This window comes from Mobula birostris, chromosome 19, assembly GCF_030028105.1.
Source record: "Mobula birostris isolate sMobBir1 chromosome 19, sMobBir1.hap1, whole genome shotgun sequence".
Taxonomy (NCBI): domain Eukaryota; kingdom Metazoa; phylum Chordata; class Chondrichthyes; order Myliobatiformes; family Myliobatidae; genus Mobula; species Mobula birostris.
The window spans coordinates 41,727,572-41,752,853 of NC_092388.1; positions in this window are offsets into that span (position 1 = coordinate 41,727,572).

Here is a 25,282-nt window from a genome sequence, read left to right on the forward strand (position 1 = left end):
TAAGTCAACTATAAGTCACTTATCAGTGGCTAATACACTCAATTTTGTTTCTAAAAGGGTTTATCTAATGAATTTAATATTAAACACACAGCGCATATCTTCCTCGCATGAATATAGTGATAAGTCAATTACAAGTCATAAGGGGGGTCCTTATGTCCAGTCTATTCTGCAATTTAGTTTTCGTTGCATTCATTGCAGAAAACTCTGCTTCGCAGAGATATGATGTTGGAAATGGAAGCAACATTTTCAGTGCTTTCGTGGCTATCTCAGGATATTCAGCCTTGACTTTGATCCAGAATGGCGGCAGACATGTTATGTCAAATGTACTTTTCAGCCCACCGTCATTTGCAAGCTTGAGGAATTGATCTCCTTCCCGCACTGACATGGATGATTCACCGGGGACATTCACAAATGGGTCACGGATCCATTCCTTTGCACGGGGCTTGGGTCATTTGCAGTGGGGAAGTAACGCTCGAATTCTGTCAACAGCGAAGATAGGTGTTCGTGCACCAGCTGTGAGCCTCAGTCTCTCTCAAATTCCCAGCTAGTGTTGGGAACATGTCAAATATGCCCCTGTCCAGCTCGCCGTCCCCACAGTTCCAGTGTGGCTGTGAAAGCAGACACTTTATCTGCCAACTTGAAGACAGTTGTCGTTTTCCCCTGAAGTGACAAATTGAGTTCATTGAGCAGGTTGAAGATGTCACACAGATAAACAAGTTTTGCTATCCACTCCTCGTCACTGAAGTGTGCTGCCAGTGGTGACTTTTTTCTTGAAAGGAATCTCTGTATCTGCTCTCTTAACTCAAAAACTCTGGCCAGGGCTCTCCCCCTTGATAGCCACCTGACTTCAGTGTGTAAGAGAAGGCGTTTGTGCTCTGCATCCATTTCCTCGCAAAGCTGCTCAAACAGACGCGAGTTAACGGCTTTTGCTTTGATGTGATTGATAACTTCAACAATGTCACTCAATACGCTGTTAAGATCAGGTGACATTTTTGGGCTAGCCAGCATTTCCCTGTGTGTGACACAGTGTGTAGACTGGCATTCAGGAGCAACCTCTTTGACTCGGGTAGTGAAACCAGACTCGTTAAGCCATTCCAACAGCTGTGCTTCGATGTCCTCCGCTATGTCATCGATTCTCCTTGAAACTGTGGTAACTGAAAGAGAAACCTGTGCCATCTTGTTAGCTGCAGCTTCTCCCAACAGTTCATGGCACACGTCCTTGGCAGCAGGCAAAATTAATTCTTCACCAACTGTAAAAGGCTTCTTAGCCTTAGCAATACAACTAGCCACTAAGTACGATTCTCTCAGAGCAGCATTTGTGGAGGTGGTGGCTCTCAGCATTTGCTTCTGTCCCGCTTGCTCACATTTTTTCCGCTCAAAAAGCTCAACCGGTTTTTCTTTAAGTGCAGGGTGCTTGGACTCAAGGTTCCGAAGCAGATTTGTGGGCTTCATTGCCTCATTAGACAGCTTGTCTCCACATATCACACACAGGAGGCTTGGAGTGTGCGAGTCACCGGTCGCAATAAAGCCACATTTTATGTACGACTCGTCGTATTTTCTGTTGAAGGAAGCTTTCTTTTTTTTTTGCAGTCTCGGCTTTAGCTGTCTCTGCGTTATCATCATCGTTAGGCCTTTTACGCCCCCTACCACCTCTTCCAAAGAAACTCTCAAGCGACGTTTGTTTTTTACTCATCAAGTAGTTGCAGGTTAATGACCGATTAATGGTCTCGCGTGGGTAACGACCTCGCGTGCATTCAAGTTCAGCAGTGGGCGTGACAGGGAATGAGGAAAGGTGCAGTTGACTCATATCGTTTCCTCGCGATGGCACATGCTTTGCGGCCCGGTGGTTGGGGACCGCTGGTCTAAAAGATGGGCCAAAAGGCTGTACTCTTCAATGGTTCTCCAATTCTAAGTGTGAATTCTTCAAACCAAGTATCACTTACTGTGGTCACACCATTGATGCACAAGCTTTCCACAAGTGTGTTGAGAAACTCAAGCAGTGGTGGATGTCCCAAGGCCAAAGGATACTTTATGCCAGAGTTGTGGGCCTTTTTACAATTTCTCAATTACTATAACAAGTTCCTGTTACTATGCTTCATCCCTTGAACTCATTACTGCAGATCAGGAAGAAGTGGCAATGGATAAAATGTGAGATGGCTTTCCAAAAAGTAAAAGAAATGGTGACAATGGTGTACTCACACATTGTGATCCATGTCATCTAATGATGCTTGCCTATGATGCCTCACCTTATGGTATAGGTGCATTCATGTCACATGTTATAAATGTTGGAAGTGAGCGTCCCATAGCTTTAACATCACATTCCCTTACCGCTGCAAAGAAGAATTGTGTACAGGTTGACCGACAGGTCTTGATTGAGTCTGGATTGTGGTGTAAGTTTACCCTGGTTCCCAATCTTCAACCACTAGTGTCCATTTTCAAACCACAGAGGTGTTCCATTAACAGCAGCAACATGAATGCAGAGATAGACAATATTTCTTGGAGGACACAGTTACAAGGTCAAACTCAAGAGGATGACTAATCATGGAAATGCTGGTGGATTGTCCCATTTACCCAAAGGGGAACCAGGAAAGCCCCAACAATATTCAGCAGAAATTCTAATTAACCCATTTTTACCAGCACGGGGATGAACTTGCTCTTGATGGTTGGGGGGGGGGGGGGGTGCGGTGTTGCCTTATGTGGGGACTGAGAATTGTTGCGCCATCTAAGCTGAGGGCTATAGTTTTGGAGGAGCTGCATGCCGGTCATTTAGGCATGGTCAAAATGAAAGTGTTGGCCTGAAGCTTTGTCTGGTGGCCTGGGGTAAATCAGCAGATTGAGCAGTTTGCTATGTATTCTTTGGGATGCCAACCCATCCAGAAGATGCCAAGAGCAGTGCCCCTCCATCCCTGGGAATGGCCTGCATTGTCCCAGCAGAGGATTCACGTGGATTTTGCCAGACAATAGGTACATTTAATGTCAGAGAAATGTATACAATTACATCCTGAAATTCTTTTTCTTCACAAACATCCACGAAAACAGAAGAGTGCCTCAAAGAAAAATACTCTCCATTAACACTGAATCAGAAGCTCGCTGATTTCCTTCTTGCGTATCTCAATGCAGCACACTCCACAGCCAACAGCTCACCAGCTATGCTCTTCCTGGGCTGTCCCTTGTACTCACGCTTGGTTCTCCTCAAACACTATCTCAGAAGGAGTATGCAGGACAAAACAGCTGAGACAAATTGAGGACTCCTCAAACAAGTGGGTTCAATGTTTCACTCCTGACAAGGGACTACAGAGGTGATCAAGAGTGGGTAGTTGGAAGGATTAAAGACAAAACTGGACCTCTGTACTACATTGTGGAGATTGCATCTGATGTCACATTGATCAGGTGAAGAGAGTTGGGGAGAAAAAAGGTGTCCAGAGCTGTCAGATCCACTGCCTCCAGTCCCAGAATCAACTCCTACAACCACCACAGAGGACTCTACAGAACCTGAGCTACTTTCACAGCCACAAGTACCTCCTACCAGGCAGAGTGACCCCCACCCCTCTTTGTCAGGGAAGACATTATCACGCAAGAGTAAGAAATCCTCCACAGCGATTAAATCTTTAGGCCTGAATGGGACAACTTAAAACGTATTATGCTGTAGATGTCTAAAAATAGTAGTTGTATTATATAGTATACTGTGTGTGCGTGTGTTGGTAGTGGTTGGTAGTTACAGCTAAGTAGGGAGGAGTGTGGTGTATTTATTATTTCAGTAATATCTGAGTCCTTCAAGAGGACCACAACCTTGCCATAGGGTTTGGAGGCTTGTGTACCTCAATGATCCAGAGAGCTCTGTTGGCTGGAGTCAAGGCTTAATGCTGTGGCCCTTGGTAGGGTCAGCCATGCCAAACAAGTCAAAGAGTAGAAGACGGGCTGAGAGTGGTCCACCAGTCCTCCAGATTTGGGGGTTCAGCTCAGGGCTAACAACCCTGACTAGTAAAACAGAACTGTTACAGAAACAGCAATGAAGAATCCTTCTACATCTGAGTGCGACGGTATTCCTGAGAATTTGCATTTCTGATAGTTGTGAAAACTGAGCTACTGACACGATGGAGGAAGCCCTGAACACCGCCAGGGATCGAGGACGTTCATTGCTGCCCTAAGTACCAGCAATAGATAGAAAGAATATCAGAGTAATATCGTAAGTGTATCAATGGGTTAAGCATTTCTCATTGTTGACATAATTCATTACAAGCTATATGTAAAATACAAGAATGGTACACATTATTATGCCACCACATCATACATGCACACCTCACTAAAGTAAAAAGTGAAGGGTACACGTTCTCCCACCTCTCATGTTTTTTTTTTGATTAGTTGTTGAAGTTATAAAACTTAACAGATGTGTAGTATATGGATTTTAGTAAGGTGTTTCACAAGGCTCCCCAATGCCTGATGACTTTCTGTTTGGCTCATGGGATCTTCTAGAAACCCTGCTCACTGTGTTTCTTATAAATGACTTGGCAGAGGAAGTGAAGTGACAAGTTAGTAAGATGACACAAAAGTTGGAGGTACTGTGGATAGCGTAGAAGGTTATCATAGGTTACAACAGGACATAGACAGGATACAGATTTGGGTAGAGAAGTGATAGATGGAGTTCAATCCAGTAAAATGTAAAGTTATACACTTTGCAATATCAAACTTGAAGGCAGAGTTAATGGCAACTTTCTTAGCAGTGTGGAGAATCAAAAGGATCGTGGGGTCCAAGTCCATATATCCCTGATTGTTATTGTGCAGCTTGGTAGAGTGGTTAAGGAGTAGGATGTGCTGACCTTTATTTGTCAGGGGTTGAGTTCAAGAGCCATGAGATAACATTGCAGCTCCATAAAACCCTGCTTAGACCATACTTAGGGTATTGTGTTCGGTTCTGGTCACCCCATTATAGGAAAATGTGGATAGGTACAGAGAAGGTTTACCAGTATGTTGCCTGGATTGTGGCAATGCATTAGCATCGCCGTTAGCATATTACTTTACAGTGCCAGCGACCCAGGTTCATCTCCTGCTCCTGTCTGTCAGGAGTTTGTATGTTCTCCCTGTGACTGCATGGGTTTCCTTTGAGTGCTCTGGTTCCCTCCCGCATTCCAGAGATGTACGGGTTATTAGGTTAATTGCTCAGATGAGTGTAATTGGTCTGCCTGTGGTCATTAGACTAGAAGGCCCTGTTAGCATATCGTATCTCCAAATAATAAATAAAATAAATACATAATATTAGGGAACATGTTTTCTGAGGAAAGATTGAGTGAGTTTGGGCTTTTCACTCAGGCGAAGGCAGATGAGAGAACACTTGACAGAGGAGTAGAAGATGATGAGTGGACAGGTAGCACATACTTCTCACAGTAGATATTGGCCAATACCAGAGGACATCCCTATAAGGTGAGCAGAGAAAAGTTTAGGGGGGATGTCTGAGATAGGCTTTTTTTTTACAGAGTGGTAGGTACCTGGAACGAACTGCTGGGAGTGATGGTAAAGGCCAATACAAGAGGGATGTTTAAAAGACTCTTAAATAGGCAAATGAGTGTAAGAAAAATGTAGAGTTATGTGGTGTGTAGGAGGGAAGGGTTCGATTGATCTTGGGGGAGATTTCGTGTATATTAGTTGACACCAACATTGTGAGGCAACGGGCTTGTACTGTGTTGTACTACTCTATGGTTTATGTTGAAAGGTAGGTGTCTGATTCAACTACCTCCTCTGGCAGTGTTGTTCCAGATGCCAACCATTCTTCCTCTTCGTGTATATAAAACACAACTATGGATCAAATTGACCAGCGCATATTGGATTCTATATGCTGTAACGTTCCGAACTGGACCAGCATGGAGAATTCTGACAAGTGCCTTACAGAAGTCCATATGGACAATGCCCACCTCTCTGATTTCACCATTCTTCAAATTAACACTTAGCAGGTATATATACGCTGTATAGCAAAATACAATCTAATAGGCAAAAGTCTTCTGGTCAGAGTACCAACCTTCAGAGTTGAAAATCCCATTTCTCCTTTTAGTCCTTGAGCTCCAGGCAGACCACATGTATTCTGCAATCAGAAAAGACTTGATTGGAACTGTGTAAAGGATGTGTCTGCTGCAATGCAAATACAGGAGTTACAGCCAATACTCAAACAGGTGGGAGTTCTAACACTATGTCTTAGTCAATGAAAGCCAGTTTAGTTGAATCCCTTGGAAGTTATGCAGCCCACTGATAAAATTGCCAAATAGAATTAACTGTCTTTATCAGTGGCTAATGTAGATTGTGATAATTTCCTCTATTGCTGTTTTGTCAACATTAAAAAAACGTTGGATTCCATTTAGTACTGAACTATGTATAATTAAGGGGCTGTCAAGTAAGTATGTTAACCTAATTGTGATTTATTGTTCAGAACTTTTTGAATTACTGCAATAATGTATTTTTACCTAAATCTCCATAAGGTCTACCAATGTGTGTGTCGTAATCCAAAGTTACAACACATTACAGAGCTATTCCCAAGCTGCAATCATTCAATAAGGCCTTTGAAAATAAAAACTCTAATTGTCCAATATTTTTCAGAAATTAATCTTATATAATTTGAAGGTCTTGTGTAAGATATAGTAGAAATACTACACTTATTCTTCGATTCCCAGCTGCATGAAGAGCAAAAAAATTGACATTAAATATGAATGACCCATAGTATCTGAAAACGTAGCTTTATGCAGAATAGAGAAGTATATAAGAATGAAATGCAGCAATGAGCAGGCTGTACATCACCTTGAGTAAAAAACAAATTGCTGGAGTGACACAGGCAGCATCTGTGGAGGCAAAGGAATGGTTGATCTTTTTGGTCAAGGTCCTGTATCAGGACTTAAGAGTGTAGGAGATAGATAGCCAGTATAAAGAGGTGGAGGGAGGGATAAGATAGGAACTAGCAGGTAACAGGTAGAACCAGGTGAGGAGGTGTTAATGGGCAGGTGAAACCAGAAAGGGAGATGGGGTGGGATATAATACATACATAGGCTGGGAGGAAATAAGTGATAAGTTCTACTTATCAGATTCCAGAATCTGCAGCCAGTCTCCACCTCCCATCAAGGAATCCTGGTAAAACTGAAATCAATAGATCAGCAAGTTAAAAAAAAATGGGGGGGATGGTTTGATTGTTCGAGGACAATCATCCTAGTCCCAGGACATCACACAGGAGGAATTCATCAGGGCAGTGTCCCAGGCCCAAATATCTTTAGCTCCTTTAGCAATCGTCTTCTTTCAGTCATAAGGTCAGAAGTGGGGATGCTCACCAAAGAGGCCATGATGTTCGGAGCCATGTATAAATTAGCATGTGAAGCAGTCTATGCCTGCATGAAGCAAGGTGAAATAAAATGGTTGGACATGGGATGAGAGTTACAATTGATTTTTTGTTGCTACATGTACAAAAGTACAGTGAAAAGCTTGCTTTGCATACATTGTCTTGCATAGGTGGCAAGTAGCATTTGCACTTAGAAGTGTCAAGACAACAACCGTTTCCAACAAGATAGAGTCTAACTGTATGTGACCAATTAAGAATCCTTTGGGTACCCTAGTTTACTTCTCTATTCCAAAGGTGGGAGGGTAATTGGCCACTATAACTTATCCCCATTAATGGTAGAATCCATAAAATCTGGGGATGTTGATGTGGGCAGAATTAAACAGGATTAGTACAGGATTGTTGTAAATGAGCCAGCACAAGAACAGTAGGCAGCTTGTCTCTGTACTGTCTGACTCTCTGACACATCTCTAGACTCTAATCTCCCACAGAGAAGCCTTAGTAAGGGTGATCCTTTTAACCTTGTCGGCTGTGACGAGAAAACGATTCCAAACAAATAGCAGCTGAAAAATTCCCTGATCTAAATTAGCTATTGCTTCCACTTAAAGCAGCTGTAACAACATGTTGTGTTTTCAGCAGCATCCTAACTCAGTGTGCTGCATTCAATTGAGTAATCCAAAGGCGACAACAAGGCAGGCCAACCTTATGACTGTACAACCATCACACATATGATCACAGCATCCTAAGGGCCTGCGTCCACTATAAGGAAGAAGCTGAGGACTCTCAGGCCCTGTTGTACGGGATGGAGATTAAGTGGGATAGGTTAATGATTAACATCTTTGTAAGTCCATGGGCTCCCACAACTAACCTAACTAAATTTCCTCCCAATCTACTTCCATTCCTTTTCCCCAAATTTCCTGTTGCTTCTACCCTAGTGCTTGTGAAATATCTTCCTTTTATCCTAACTATGGTTTTCTTTTCATAATATTTCTCAACCGGCAGTTCAATTTCCAGTACTGTTGCCCACACCCCTTTTCTTGCACCCCAAAATGGATAGGATTCATCATCTTCCATATCACCAGCCCTATATTCAACAGATTACCCGCCATAATTTCTATCACCTTCAGCTTCAACTAGACAAATATTCATATCATTTTACCTTTTAGCATTCCAAAGAGACAACTGCTATTGCTAATCCATAGCTCACTCTCCCACTTCCAGCTACACCCACGTCTCTTTTCGCAGTATACAACCTGGGAGCCACAGGAGATACAACTGCAAGAGATGACTTCCCACTGCCAACATCGAAGGCGTCAGGGAGACATAGAAATGGGGCTGTGAAGGGGTGTGATGTTGGTGTGGATCTAGGGTGGTAATGCTTCTGGATACAGACTGCCAAACTAAGTAAGATACTTGGCTGTCCAACTCGCTTCCTCGGAGTAATTTGGCTGGGTGTCAATGTCCTTCTGTTAATCCAAAAGAAACAGTTAACAGGTGGGTTGAGACAAAACCTTCATTGCAGTTTAACGCCATGTACTCTGTCTTTTTAGCATTTAGGTGAAGTCCAACTTTATTGCACTGAATTTCCACTTTTATCAGTAGCTACTGTGCTTCGTCCATCTGGTCAGAGAGCAGGACTATGTCATCTGCAAAATCGAGATCTGTGAGCGTAACTGGTCTGACCCTTTTGGTTCGTCCTGGTTTTATGGTAAAACCAAGCTTGTCTGATCTTAGGTAGCTTGACGTAGAGTGTAATCAAGGACAATTATAAAGATGTGTCTCCTTGCAGCACACCAGCGAGGAGCTCGAACACTGCTGTTTCCCAGTCTGCTGATACAGCTTTTGCCATGGTTTTGGTATAGCTGGACTCTATTGCTCTCAGTAGATGGTCTGGCACTCCGTGAGCTTTCAGGATCTTCAGCATTTTACCTCAGTGAATGGAGTCAAAAGCTTTGTGAAAATCGATGAAAGTAAGCACGGCTGGTAGGTTGTTCTTAACTTCCTCGATGATTCTACAGAGAGCAAGTATTTGCATTACTGTTGTGCACTTCTGCCGAAAACCATTCTGATTGAATCTTAGCTTAGGGTCAATAGCGGTTCGAATCCTGTTCAAGATCATCGGATTGCATAGCTTTGCTAAGATGCAGGTCAAGCTGATACCATGGTAATTATCTGTCTTCGTGAGGGTTCCAGACTTGGGGACTGGGATAATGTTTGAGAGTGACCACTGTTCTGGTTTGTCGCCTTTCATCAGTGCCGTATTACATATGTCCAGCAAGATGTCGTCCAGGTCGCAGTTCTTCAGGACATCTGGTGGTATCCCATCTGGTCCAGTGCTCCTGCCCTGTTTGAATGCATACTTGGCCTTCTTCAGTTCTTCAGTGGTGAATGGGCCGTCATCGATGTCGACTTGTGTTAGTATCGTGGGTATGTCCTCTTCTTCTTCCGTGATCGTTGGAGGGCTTCCCAGCAGGTTCTTAAAGTGGGTGAACCATGTCAGGACACGGTCCTCTGCTGTCTTACCACTTATTTGACCTGATGGGGACTTCTTCCCTCTGCTGATCTCGTTGACTAGGCGCCATGCTTCTCCATGCTGCTTGTCTTCATTAGCATGGTATTTAACTGCGACTAAGGTACTCTCAAGACAGTAGAGAATGATACCATTAAGAAAGTCTTTGACTTCAAGTACCTCGGGTCAAGAATGATGTGTTCGGAGAAGGACATAAAGATACGGAAGGCGCTGGCGTGGAGGGCTATGAACAACATGAAGGAAATCTGGAAGTTGAACCTGACCAGAGGGCTTAAAAAGAGGATCTTCATAGCAATCATAGAGTCCATTCTCATGCACAAATGCGAGATTTGGACACTCACCAAGATGATGTGAAAGTCTCTAGATGGTTGCTATACACGAATGCTCCGGATGGCTCTTGACGTGAGTTGGCAGCAGCACATGACGAATGTCGCGCTCTATAACGACCTACCGATGCTCACCACTAAAATCGAGGCGAGAAGACTACAACTAGTGGGGCACTGTCTACGCCACACCGAGCTACCTGCCAGCCTAGTCATCATATGGGAGCCCAAGCACGGGAGGATGAACCCTGGACGCCCTCCCAAGACTATGGTCAATACACTCGGAGAAGACAGCGGCGCGGCTAATGTAGATGAACTGAACACACTGATGAGGGTGAGGGAGAAGTGGAGAGTCCGTCATCATGCCCGACACCGGCCCCCTAGGCCTGAGTCGATGTAGTAGTAGTAGTAGTGAGACAAAGGTTGAGAATTTTACTCTATCACCTAAATTTCATACATTTTGATATTAGGATTTAGCTCATTGAGTGTGCTGTGATGAGCATCCTAGATTGCTATTACTTCTATTAAAAGAAATGTTAGACAAACAGGATCTTTCTTCTGCTAACTTTGGACTACAAGACATAGGAGTAAAATTAGATCATTTGGCACTTCAAGTTTGCCTGCAATTCCAGCATGGTGTGAGATGGAGCATCCATTATTGAAACATCAGATCACTTTTTTTTGTGGAAATCTCTATTTTCCTGATACCAATTCTTCATTTCATAAAGTAAAGTGGCAAACTTCAATGAATCATTGGACAGGTAACAAATGAAAACATTGCATCAGTCGTAAGATCATAAGACAGAGGAGCAGAATTAAGCCATTTGGCCCATCAGGTTCTGCTCTGCCATTTGACTATGGCTGATTTAGTTTCCATTTCAACTCATTTGCTTGCCTTCTCCCCATGCTTTTGACATGCTTACTCATCAAGAACCTATGAACCTCCACTTTAAATATAGCCAATGACAGCCACAGATTCACCAGTCTCTGGCTAAAGAAATCCTTTCTCTTCTCTGTTCTAAAGGGATGCCCTTCTATGCTAAGACTATGCCCTCTATTCTTAGACTCTCCCACAATAGGAAACATCCTCTCTACGTTCATTCTATCTCAGTCTTTAAATATCCTTCAATATTTGGTGAGTTTCTTTGAGAATACCCTCATTATTCTAAGCTCCAGTACAAGCCCAGAGCCATCAAATATTCCTCATACATTAATCTTTCCATTTCTGGGATCATTCTCATAAATCTCCTGAGGATCCTTTCCAATGCCTCAGATCATTTCTTAGATATCAGGACCAAAATCATCTTGAGTTTCGTCTTTCATTCAAAGATCCTTAAAGAACAGCTGCTAAAGAAACAATAAAAATCTTGGCCAAAGCAAAAACTATGTATGTAGATAGTTCAGTAAAACAGAAGGATCCAAATGTATAATTCTACAGCCTTAGATTTTTGGCTGTATAATTTTTTTTTTGCTCAGCATAACAAAACTTTCAGTTTACAGATAAATTTACATTTCTTCCTCTCACAGACAAGCTGAATAATGTTTTAAAATGATATTTGATATTTGGAAGAAAAGAATGGGTTACAAAATAATTCAAGCTGTGCCATTTTATTGTTGACAGCTGTAATTTATGAATAATATTGTATCTGAAATAAAATCCTCAAATTGATTGTAACATATGTTTGTTAGCTTTCCAACTTCCATCCTCATATCTCGATGTATATTTTTATATTCAAATACTATCTTAAAATCCCTCTATTTAAATTATCTGATGTTTCAATACATAAATACCTGTAATATAATACACAAAAATTACTGGAGGAACTCAGTAGATCCAACAGATATAAAGAGCTGATGCTTTGGGCTGAGACCATTCATCAACCTACATTTTAGCTTAATTCCAACTATTTGATAATTTTTTTTTCTGAGATAAACATGTCTTTAACTTCAGAAGTAGACTTCATTTAAAAAAAGCTAAACACTGCTCTGGTTACACCAATGAGCCAAAAGACCATAAATTTTAACAAAAATGTGCAGATCAACCAGCAAGATCAGTGGAATTAAGAAATGTACCATGTGTTGTAAGTTTATAGAGCCTGCTGCCTGATTATGTTATGGTTATTATGTTTTATTGCCAACAGAAACATTTCCTTATGGATTTCTTACCCAGTTTGACGTCTCCTAAATATTGTAAAGCTTTTTTTCATTCCTATTGGATATCAAATGAACACAATAACTACAGTGTAGAAGCAACAACACTCCTTGCTCACGCCCCATCATGTACAAAATCAATAACAGCATTTATAAAATCTCATTAAAAACATTTTTGCAAAAGAAAGGAAAGGAAATTATTTTGCAATATAGAATTATTTGGAATGATTAGACTTATGGGAATTGACTAAATCCCGTTCTCCTTCCCTTAATAAAATCCAAAATGCGTCCTCACCCCTCTGAAAGATAACTAACATACTGTACAATCAACAGATTTTATGGTTCAAAAAGGCAAGGACTGTTGGAGTTTCATGCAAGACACCACACACATGCAGTTCATTTAGATCAGGATTTATCTTCAATGGAGATCTGCATGGATTTGCCAGGAGATATGCTACAACTGTGTTACTCCCAAAGCGGTTACTAAACTATCTCCTGCTCTGCAGAGCAGCAGCAAGTCTCCTTGGCTGTAGTGATGACCCACTGAATCTAGTGATTCTGCTAAAACAGCATTGGGTTACGAAGATAGATACAAGGAATTCGCTGCCTGGAGAAATTCCATTTGATTTATTTTAGTTAATGTAAATGTTTTAAGAGTACATGCATATATTTATATATATTTACAAGAGTTTAGTTTTCCAGATTGAAAAGTTTCATCATCATTTTAAATAATACTTTAAATATTTTAATAAGTTAGCAATAATGTTTGTGAATATCAAACACAATCAGGATAAATTTAAATGACAGTTTTAACGGTTCGAGTGCCTAGGATAGGGCTTCACTGAGTGTCGAAGTGACATTTACAAGCAATGAGTGGTGCTGTTATATTACATAACGGGGTTCTGCTGTCATCCACATGGCCATCCATACCTCTCTTAATTACCATCAAGTTAGTAATCAATATCAACTTTGTATTAAAATCCTTTATATTAAAAAAGCCACTCAACATATATATAAATAATATGTACAAAAGAAGTTGATCAGATTTTGTTTGCTTCCCTATTTTCCTTCCATGAACAAATGCCACTTTTTGTTGGTTCATACTTCATTAATAAATGTGTCAGATTTATGTTAGTTACCGCCTCTTGTTATAGTCTGGCCTAGTGTTTGAACACTCTGGCCAACACGCAATTAGTGTGAAAGAAGAGAAAAATCAAAACATTTACACTCAACTTTAATGCATCAGTAAAATTGTGTCTTCACAGAATGAAACCAGAGACTTCCTTAGTTGTTTGATGTTTCACAAACATTGCGTACGCTTTGTAACTTGGAGAGATTACTTGACATTTATTCATGCTTCACAGCGGATACAGTACAGTATGATGTCTCACTTTATTTTAATTAATATATTCTAACAATGCAAAATTTCCAAAATATCTGTTAATACTTCAGCCTACGTGAGTTCGTCTTACTGAAAAATACAACATTCTTAAGCAAGTCTACGCAAGACTGGGGAGTGGCACAAAGCAATCAATGTTAATACTTGTCTTTTACTAAATATTATTTAGAAGGTCACAACATGAAACTGCCTAAACATGATTAGAACACAGAACATAAAGCACTATACAGCTCCCTCAGCCCACAATGTTGTGACAGCCTCTTAACCTGCTCTAAAATCAATCTAACCCTTCCCTCCTACATAGCCCTCCATTTCTCTATCATCCATATGTCTACCAAACAGTTTATTAAATGTCCATAATATAGCTATCTTACTACTTGTTGTGTAAAAAAACCTCACCTCTGATATCCCCTCCCACCCTTATACTTTCCTCCAATCATCTTAAAACTATGCCCTCTGGTATTAACCATTTCTGTCCTGAGAAAAAGTTTCTATTATCTCATACATAGACTGAGTGGGCATCAATCTTATCACCTTATTACCTCTAACTCTCCTTCACTTTAAAGGGGAAAGCCTGAGTTTACTCAATTTATCCTCATAAAACATGCTCTCTAATTTTCTGATAAATCTTGATAGATCTCCTCTGCAAAACTTCTACATCCTTCCTGTAATGAGGCAAGCAGAACTGAACTCAATATTCCAGGTGTGGTCTAACCAGGGTTTTTATAGGGCTCTTGAACTCAATCCCCCAACTAATGAAGGCCAACACACTGTTTACCAACTTACCCACCCTATCAACTTGCACAGCAACTTTCAGGGATCTATGGACATGGACCCCAAGATCCCTCTATCCTCCACACTTGTTAAGAATCCTGCCATTAACCTTGTATTCTGCCTTCAAATTCAACCTTCCAAAGAGAATCACTTCACGCTTCTCTGGCTTGAATTCTATTTGCCACCTCTCAGCCCAGCTTGGCAGTCTGTCAATGTCCTCTTGTAACCTATGACAACCTTCGAGACTATCCACAACTGCAGCAGGCCTCGTATCATCTTCATTCACTAACCCACTCTTCCTCTTCCTTATCTGTCATTTATAAAAATCACAAAGAACAGGGATTCCCAGAACATATCCCTGCAGAACACCACTGGTCACTGACTTCCAGTCCGAATACTCACTATCTACAACTACCTTCAATAGGCATACCAATCCTGAATCCACATAGCCAAATTTCCCTGGATCCCACGCTTCCTAACTCTCTGGAAGAGCCTATCATAGGGAATTTAATCAAACTCCTTACTGAAATCCATATACACCACTTTTACTGTACCTTCATTAACATGCTTTTGCAGATCCTCAAAAAATTCACAGACTCACGAGTCATGACCTTCCCTTCACAAAGCTATGTTAACTTTCAATAATCAGCCAATGCTTCTCCAAAGGTTTGTAAATCTTTCCTCTATGAATATTCCCCAACAATTTCCCCAGTAGTGAAATAAGGATCACTAGTCTATAATTCCTAAGTTTATCCCTACTCCCTTTCTTGATCAAAGGAAAAAAAGCTTGCCACCCACCAATCATCTGGTACTATTCCTGTGGCTGGTGAGGATGCAAAGTGCAGTGATCATTTCCTTCTTTTCCCGTAGTCATTAAGATACATACTGTATATCCCTTTTAGCCCCAGAGATTTATCTATCCTAATAGAGCCATAGAAAAGTACAGCACAGAGTGAGGCTGTTCAGCCCATCTAATCCATGCCAAATCATCTAAACCACCTAGTACCATCAACCTGCTCCTGGACCATAGCCCTCCATGTGCCTATTCAAGCTTCTTTTGAACATTGAAATCAAGTTCACATGCACCACTTGCACTCACAGCTCATTTCAGACTCTCATGGCCCTCTGAGTGAAGATGTTACCCCTCATGTTCCGCTTAAACTTTTCATCTTTCACCCTTAATCCATGACCTTTGGTGTAGTTCCACCCAACCTCAGTGGAAAAAGCTTACTTGCATTTACCCTTTCTGTACCCTTCATAATATTGTATATTTCTATCAAATCTCCCCTCAATCTTCTATATTCCAAGGAATAAAGTCCTAACCTATTCACCTTCCTGTATAACTTAAATTTTCCAGTCCCAGCAACATCCTTGAAAATTTTCTCTATACTCTTTGGACCTTATTTATACCTTTCCTGTAGGTAGGTGGTCAACACTGCACACGATATTCCAAATTGGGCCTCACCAATGTCTGAAACAACTTCAACATAATATAACAGTGTTTTTCAAACATTCTAGCATATTCCCTTTCTTAACGTTGAAATGTTCCAGCATATCAGTCTGTCATCAAGTTCTTTCCACTGGTAAATACTGAAGCATTAGATAGAATACTGTTTTACGTTCACCAAGTAAATTAAGATTCTTCTTCTAAGCCCATTTCCCCTGCTGTGCCATAGGCCACTGATAGCAGCTCGCCAGAGTTCCCTGTTTGGACCAATCTTTCAAGTTGTCCCCAGGACCAGCCCATCTGCGAAGATTTGGTATGTCACCTAAAACACTCGAAAATTTCAACAGATATACCTTGGAAGCATTCTGACAGGCTGCATCACCATCTTGTTGGGGGGTGTGGGGTGCTACTGCACAGGATGAAAGTAAGCTGCAGGGAGTTGTAAAATTAGTCAGCTCCATCATGGGTAGTATCCAATACATCTTCAAGGAGCGGTGCTTCTAACAAGCGGCGTCAATCATTAAGGACCCCCACCCCACCACCCTCTTCTCATTGTTACCATCAGGTAGGAGGTACAGGAGCCTGAAGGCACACACTCTGTGATTCAGGAACAGCTTCCTCCCCTCTGCCATCCAATTTCTGAATGGACATTGAAACCATGAACACTACCTCACTACTTTTTTTTATTTCTGTCTTTCCACTATGTATTTAATTTAACTATTTATTATACAAATACATATTGTAATTCACAGCTTTTTTCTTGTATTATCATGTATTGCATTGTACTTCTGTCACAAAGTTAACAAATTTCATGACATATGCTGGCGATAATTTAATCACAAACAAGAGAAAATCTGCAGATGCTGGAAATCCGAGCAACACACACAAAATGCTGGAGGAACCCAGCAGGCCAGGCAGCATCATGGAATTGAGATTGGCACAGGAGATATTAAACCTGATTCTGAATCTGACTTTCATTCCTTCCGCACCCTGGGTTAGAGTTTTGGAGCTTCTATTGGCGTTTCTGTAGCACTGGTTTTCTGCGGGATGGAGTCAGTATACTAAGATAAGCAATATTAATTCTCAGGACAGTTCACTACAGACAGACGGAATCAGATGGCAGCCATTACTGCTGTCACTGCTGCTGTTCATCAGCTCAGTACCATCGGCCAGAACAGGTGGCAACCATGACAACTTTTGCAGCCGCTGTTCAGCAGCCTTCAGCCAGGACAGTCCCACTTCTTGCATTAGCACCTCCTACATCCTCCGCTATAACAGTCTCATCTGCTTCAGCTACTAATGCCCCAACTAGCAGAACAGTGTCCGGACACAAACCGAGTATTCCTCCACCAGTCTGGCGCTCCAGTGACCCCAGCAGCTGTTGGAATTTTATTACCCAGTGTGAGTGACTTTCCAAGCCCAGCCAGGATGGCTGCGCGTAAACTGGCTTAGACGTTGAATCTCTTAGATGGACGCCCACTCAGCCTGTTCAGTGGTCTAGGAGCACAAGGTTCCCTGCAGCACAGATTTCGTGTTCACTTGCGGTCGAGACAGGGTGGGACAAGAGATCCTTCGTCACTGCTTTCCAGTGTGGGCTGAACGCGGGAGTCTGGCATATGATCATAGTGTGTGTGGCGAGTAGCACAGCCTGGATGACCTGATAAATCTGGCCAGTCGAATTGACAACCGAGGAACTGAGAAAGAATGCCCCGAGCTTCCTACTCTTTAGATTGTTGTCTGTCTTTGCCTTCTCCCTCATCACCCACTACACAGTCCACGGACTGTGTAGGTCGGGGTGCATGCACCTATCTCAGGAGGATTGAGATTAGCACAGGAGAACAGGCTTCTGCCTCTACTGTAGCACTCCAGGACACTTCCAGGTATCATGTCCCAAGCACCCAATAAAAGAGAATACCAAGAGCAAGAAGAGAAATTCTGATGGGTTGATTCTCCCTACAAGCATCTTCCCCTAACTGCATAATGTTTCCCAATTCCTTGTCATGGTAGACCCTCACTCATGTGCTTCAGGCACTTATTGACTCTGGGGCAGCAGCAAGATCCACCTTTCCACAGAACCCCTACGACTGTTCTAGAAGGCAACTATAAGGAGCAACTCTCCTCCTACCTTGTCACCTCTCCTGAAATGCTGCTGGTGCTTCGCCTCCCCGGTTATCTCAAAACAACCCACAGATCAGTTGGTCTCTAAATGCAATCCAAGAGTGGGGATCGACATACCCGACTACCTGGAGACAGATGGATAAATCCTAAGGCTAATGCTTCCTTGATGTATTCTTCCACGGACACTGTTTCAGGGGTCCAACTCAAGCTTCTGTCAGCGTATACCCTCCTGTGGACCTGTCTGGTGTTCCAACAGAATAGGTTGACCTTCTTGAGGTTTTCAGTAAGCAGGATATCTCCCTGCCACCATATCAGCATTACAGCTATGCCATTGACCTCTTACCTGGTATTAGTCCTTCCAGGTCTCATCACACATGAAATACCAGTAGCATTATACTGTTTATTTTTAACTTGTGCCGAAAATGCACCTTATTACTTGTTAATTTACTAGTGGTATTATTACTTTTTGTGTTATGTGTGTGAGTTATATGTACTGCGTTGTGTACCTTGGCCCCTAAGGACTGCTGTTTTGTTTAGCTGTATATATGCATGTCATTGAATGACAATAAACTCAAACTTGAACTTGTCTGAGAACCTTCTGGATATGTTGGATGTGTTGGTTTCCCTCTCTTGCCCTGGTGGAACAGTATGTCAAGGAGGCATTGGCTTAGGATATATCCATCTGGCAACCTCGCTAGCGGGGGTAAGCTTCTTTTCTTGTGAGCAAGAAGGATGGCAAGCTCTGCTCCTGTGTTGATTATCAGTTCCTCAATGGCATCATGGTGAAGAACTGCTACTCTCTTCCCCTGCTCACCTCTGCCTTTGAACATCTCCAAGGAGTACCCCCTATTCTCCAAGATAGATTTGTACAATGCTCACATCCTGGCTCACATCTGAGAAGGCAGCAAATGGACGGCAGCATTGAACAGCTCCTCTGGCCACTATGAGTATCCCATAATGCCATTTTCCCTGTCCAACACCCCAGATGTTTTACATGCCCTGGTCAATAATGTGCTCCAGAACATGCTGAGTCATTTTGGTTTTGTAGATTTGACATTCTTCTCTACTGTATTGCCATTCTCACCAGGAACATATCCAACATGGCCACAAGGTACTCAGACAAGGTAAAGTTCAAGTTTGTTGTCAACAATACACATGCATACTGTCAAATGAAACAACATTCATCCAGACCAAGGTGCACAACACAGTACATATAACTCACACACATAACACATAAAGTAATATTACCATTGGTAAATTAACAAATAATAGAGTGCATTTGCGACACAGGTTAAAAAGTGAACAGTAGAACGCTACTGGTGCTGCATGCGTGATGAGACCTGGGTAGTGGCAGGGTGCTCAGTAGTCTTACGGCCTGGGGGATGAAATTGTTTCTCATTCTAACAGTTTTATCCTAAGGTTACGGTACCTCCTGCCTGATAATAGGGGTCAAAGAGATTGGTTGACAGATGAGAGGGATCACGGACAGCTCTAAGGACCTTGTGTATGCAGTGCTCATTATAAATATCTCTGATGGATGGAACAGAGAACACGATGCTCCTCTCAGCAGTCCTTGCAATCCTCTGTTGGGACTAGTGGTCAGATGCCTTACAATTCCTGCACCATATGGTGATCCAGCTGGTCAGGACACTCTTGATGGTGTACAACTTTGTAGGAATGGGGTGGGGGGGGGGGAGGGGGAGACCCACTCAACTCAATCTCCTCAGCAAGTGGAGATATTGCTGTGATTTCTTGACCAAAGAGGTGATGTTGAGGGACCAGGTGAGATCATCCACTACATGCACTCCCAGAAACTTGGTGCTCCCAACTCTCTCCGGAGATGAGCCATTTATGTGCAGTGGGGAGTGGTCATCCTGTACCTTCCTAAAGTCCACACTCATCCCTTTGGTCTCGTCCACACTGAGACTCAAGTTGTTCTGCTTGCACCATTCTGCCAGCCACTCTATCTCCTCATTGTATGCCATCTTGTCGTTCTTGTTCAAGCCAGCCACTCTCTTGTCATCAGTGGAATTGATGATTCAGTTTGAACTGGATCTAGCAGTGCAGTCAAGCATCAACATAGTGAACAGAAGGTGGGCTGACACAGCTCCTTGAGAACAACCTTCATGCCAAGCCAGAGAAGTGTGAGTTCTACAAAGAGCAGGTGTCATGCTCGGGCTATATCCTCAACCCTTCCGCTGTTTAAATGGATTTGAAGTTCGAGCAGTCACAGAGTGGCTCAAACCATCTAAGGTCAAATAGCTGAGGTGCTACATGCCATTTGCAAACTTTTATCACCACTTTATAAGAAACTTAAGTTCCATCGTGGTCCCCATAAACTCACTCACAAAGAAGACCTCTGGAGGAATCCTATGGACAAGTGAACAGTCCAAAAATACTCTGAAGCAAAGCAGTGCTTCACCACTGCTCCAGCACTGCAACGTCCAGACCCATCCCATCCATTTATTGTTGAGACTGATGCATCAGATGTTGACATTGGAGATGGACTCTCTCAGCATTCCTTCTGTAGGTAATCAGCTGTACCCCTGTGATTTTCTTTCTCAGTGTTCGATTCCTGCAAAGTATAACTATGATGTCAGGAACCAAGGATGCTCTGGAGGCATGGTGACATTGACTGGAGGAGGCAGAGCATCCCTTTCTGATATGGACAGATCGCAAGGACCTCTCATTGATCTGTGACACCAAGAGACTCAACTTCTGTCAAGTCCGTTGAGCTCTCATCTTCTCCTAGTTTAATTTCACCCTCACCTACTGTCCTGGCAGCAAGAATACTCAGGCTGACGCTCTCACCAGCCAATTTGATATCATTGAGGATAAAGCCACTCCAGAGCCCATCCGTCCTCACTCATGCATAGCTGCCCCAGTGATTTGGGGAATAGAAGCAGAGTTGAGGACAACCCAACAGTCAAATCCAGGCCCAGGTAGGGAACCTCCCAAATGGCTGTTTGTTCCTGCTACTCTGCATTCCAGAGTGTTAGAGTGGGGTCAATCTTCCCAACTGTTTGGCGAACCGGGGTTTTAACAGACCCTAGAATTTATAAGGAGATTATTTTGGTAGCTGGCTTTGTCCCAGGATATCCACGACTTTGTTTCTGCCTGTCTCACTTTTGCCCAGAACAAGATGTCACATCAGAAACCGCTGGTCTGATTTGCCTGCTGTCTGTGCCTCACCGGCCCTGGTCCCAAGCCTCGGTGGATCTTATCATTGGCCTGCCTCCATCAGATGGAATCGCTACCATTCTTGTAGTTGTGGACTGGTTCTCCAAAGCTGTCAACTTCATTGCTCTCCTCAAGCTCCCGTCGGCTCGTGAAGCTGTGAACCTCATGGTTCAGCACGTGTTCAGGCTGCTCAGCTTCTCTGAGGATAACATGTCTGATCGAGGACTACAGTTCCTGTCCTGTTTTTGGAAGGCTTTCTGTTTGCTTTTGGGAGCCACAGCCAGCCTTGCATCAGGTTTCCACACCCAATCTAATGGGCAGACTGAGAGGGTGAATCAGGAGATTAGGAGGGATGATGGCACCTAACTTTGCCACTTCTTTGCTTGCATCTTCGGAAACAGCTCTATTTCTACCTTTAATATCTTTATTTTTCCCTTTCAGCATACTTTGAAGACACTGACCTGGAGTTACATGCAGACTTCGGTTCTTTGCCGGAATGGGGCTCTTTCTCAGAGTTCTACGACTGGTCGCTATTCGACATGCCAAGGGTTTGGCCTGAGAGTCTCGATCACATTCGGAAGCCTAAGACCTCGGGGCTCTGGAGATGGGCGGATCGAGAGTTGGTGTCACAGCAGGAGACTTGTGTGTCATCAGGGAGGCCAGAAAATCTTCCGCTGCGGGCTTGAAGACCCGAGGTCTTTGCAATCTTCAGACACAGAGCTCGAAAAGAGCGACGAAATGGACTTTTAACATTGTAAATCAGTGGATTGTTGTTAAGTCTCTGCTCACTGTGAAAATGGGGGACACCTCCCTCTCCCTTGCCAGGGAGAGAGAGCACCTGTGGTTTGTCGAATTTCAGACGAAATGTGTAGCCTCTGGGGTAACTTTGGTCTGTGTCTTTGCTATTACTTAGCATGCACTTGGGCTCAGTGATGGTATTGATGCGTGTTTTTGTGCTGGTGAGGGAGGGGGATCATTGCTTACTGCCGCTTATACGTGGGAGGAGGAAGCTGGGGGGACTTTGGGGTTCTCATGTTTAACTGTCGTTCATTCTTTGGGGCATTCCTCTGTTTTCGTGGATGTTTGCGAAGAAAAAGCATTTCAGGATGAATATTGTGTATATTTCTCTGACATTAAATTTGACCTTTTCTGCCTTGCCTCTTCCAACCCCACAACCTGGAGCTCTCAACTGGTCTGAGTAGAGATTGCCCGAAGTAACGTCCAGTCATCTTCCTCTGGTACAAATGCCAAAAGGGATTCTAACCACCACTCTTCCCTGACCAACAGATCGATATGGGAGTTCCTGCTGCTGAACAGTTGGTCCAATGCTACAAGCGCACATAGAGGGCCAGGTCTTTTCTGCTGCGCAGTCTGAAACTATGCGCCTGGCAGGCTGACCGGCTTCACCTTTCAAGCCAAGACAGAAACTTTGGCCAATGTCTAGACATCTTCCTTTGAAAGAGAGAGCTGCAAGTTGGCCCATACTACATTTGTAGTGGAGAAGGCTATCAACCAAGCCAGCTATAGACTGTGCCAACCATCATCAATGAAGGTTCACTCAGTGTTTCATGTTTCCCTGATCAAGCCGGTATCTTCTTCCCCCTTTGTTCCAGTCACCCCCCCCCCCGAATAGTTCCAATTAGTGTTTCATTGTGGTTGTATTTAACTCCTTTCCTCTCGTTTCAGTCTTGTTGAGTCTTGAGAAAAGCACAGTGATGGCTGCACTCCCTGCTTGCCTTAGTCTTCATTCCAGGAATGAAGACTGCACCTTAGATTGATGCTGCAAGTGTTGCACTGCGGTGTTTGGGAGTGGACCCAAGTGCAGGGCACAGGCACAGACAGCGAGCTAAGATTCTTACTCAGGCTTGAACATTGACTTGGACTCAGAGCCTGGACTTGGACTTGACTTGGAATCAGGGCCTGGACTCAAACTTGACTAGGACTCGGAGCCTAGACTTGGACTTGACTTGGACTCGGAGCCTGGACTTGGACTTGACTTGGACTCGGAGCCTGGACTTGGACTTGACTTGGACTCGACTTGGACTCGGAGCCTGGACTTGGACTTGACTTGGAGCCTGGACTTGGACTTGACTTGGACTCGGAGCCTGGATTTGGACTTGACTTGGACTCAGAGCCTGGACTCGGACTTGACTTGGAATCAGGGCCTGGACTCAAACTTGACTAGGGCTCGGAGCCTGGACTTAGACTTGACTTGGACTCGGAGCCTGGACTTGGACTTGACTTGGACTCGACTTGGACTCGGAGCCTGGACTTGGACTTGACTTGGACTCGGAGCTGGACTTGGACTTGACTTGGACTCAACTTGGACTCGGAGCCTAGACCTGGACTTGACTTGGACTCGACTTGGACTCGGAGCCTGGACTTGGACTTGACTTGGACTCGGAGCCTGGATTTGGACTTGACTTGGACACTGAGCCTGGACTTGGACTTGACTCAGACACTGAGCCTGGACTTGGACTTGACTTGGACACTGAGCCTGGACTCGGACTTGACTTGGACTTGGAGCCTGGACTTGGACTTGAGACTCGGACACTGAGCCTGGACTTGGACTTGATTTGGACTCAGAGCCTGGACTTGGACTTCATTTGGACTCAGAGCCTGGACCTGGACTGGACACCGAGCCAGGACTCGGAACTCGGACATGGACACGAAGCTTGGACTTGGGCCTGGACACGGAGACGACAACACCATACAACGACAGATGATCCGTATCGCGGCTCAGAGCAGCAGCAAATGGCCAGCAATACTCAGCCGGACACAAGACGACAAACACCAACAACCACAGTTCATTCGTATCTCGACTCCAGGTAGCTCATGAAGTGGCAAACAGCCAACAAACTCAGCTGGACGGCAGGCTCTTGACTCGACTCAGGAACAGTGAATGGCAGGCTCTCGACTCAAATCAGGAACTGCAGACAACAGGCTTTCGACTTGACGCAGGAACTGCGGATAACAGGCTGTTGACTCAACCCAGGAACTGCCGACGGCAGTCTCTCGACTTGACCCAGGAACTGTGAATGACAGTCTCAGCTCGACCCAGGAACTGCAGACAACAGGCTCTCGACTCGGCTCATTCTCGGCAGCCCAGAACGAGCACAGCTGCACTGCTGAAGTGACAAACCAGCAGCGAGTAGATCTAAGCCAAAGTTCTTACGCTGCTGGTTCGAAAGAGGATCGGGTGCCCTAATCAAGGAGCCCAGTGGAACACGGGGAAAAGGAAATTAACTGAGATGAGGAGTCAACGGACCAGACCATGACAGTAAGAGAGCAGAATTAATTAAGTTACTGCTTCCAAGCTGCGATGTTTGCATTAGCTTTAGTTAACAGCCCTGTTGGCCCAGTCTTTATTATTTGTCCTTTTGTTCTGCACAGTTGTTATAAAAATCCAGTGAACTGTTCAATCTGCTTTAGTGTCTCTCCCTCTGTACTTGAGCCATCACTGCACACTCTTGTCACCAATTCATCTTATCCAAAGAAACCTCTAAGGATTAGGAAAGTAGCAGTAGCTATGTCTGCAGGTATTTGGTCTCAGTTTGAAACTGAATGTCTCTACTTGCCATCTTCCATCTTATATTCACCTTCTAAAGACTTGGGTCATTAATGGTAAATGTGACAGGACTATGTGTCTCTCTCATTAACATTATGGATTTCTTCTTGTTTTCCTTTCTGTAGCTTCTGAGAAATAAAGGATTCCCAGGTGCTATAGGAAGCAATACCAGGGCTAGTACAGGTAGATGCCAATGACCTTTATGGCAGTCAACAAATTGTGCAGATTAAAAATCTCCAAATTGTATTTGGGGTACAAGTTCAACATTGCTCAAGAGGCAAACAAGAAGCTCACAGTTTTGAGTATTTGGATTTATTTTTGTGTTTTCCAGTGACATTCCTCCAAATCCCATTCAGAATATGTATATACAGTATTTTTTTTTGTCCAGTGTACTTATGTCATTCAAAATCCAAGGAAAGCAGAAGGAGAAGGGATGAAGGGTACAAAGTTCCCTTATAAATCTGGAAAAGAACAAGAAAAGTATTA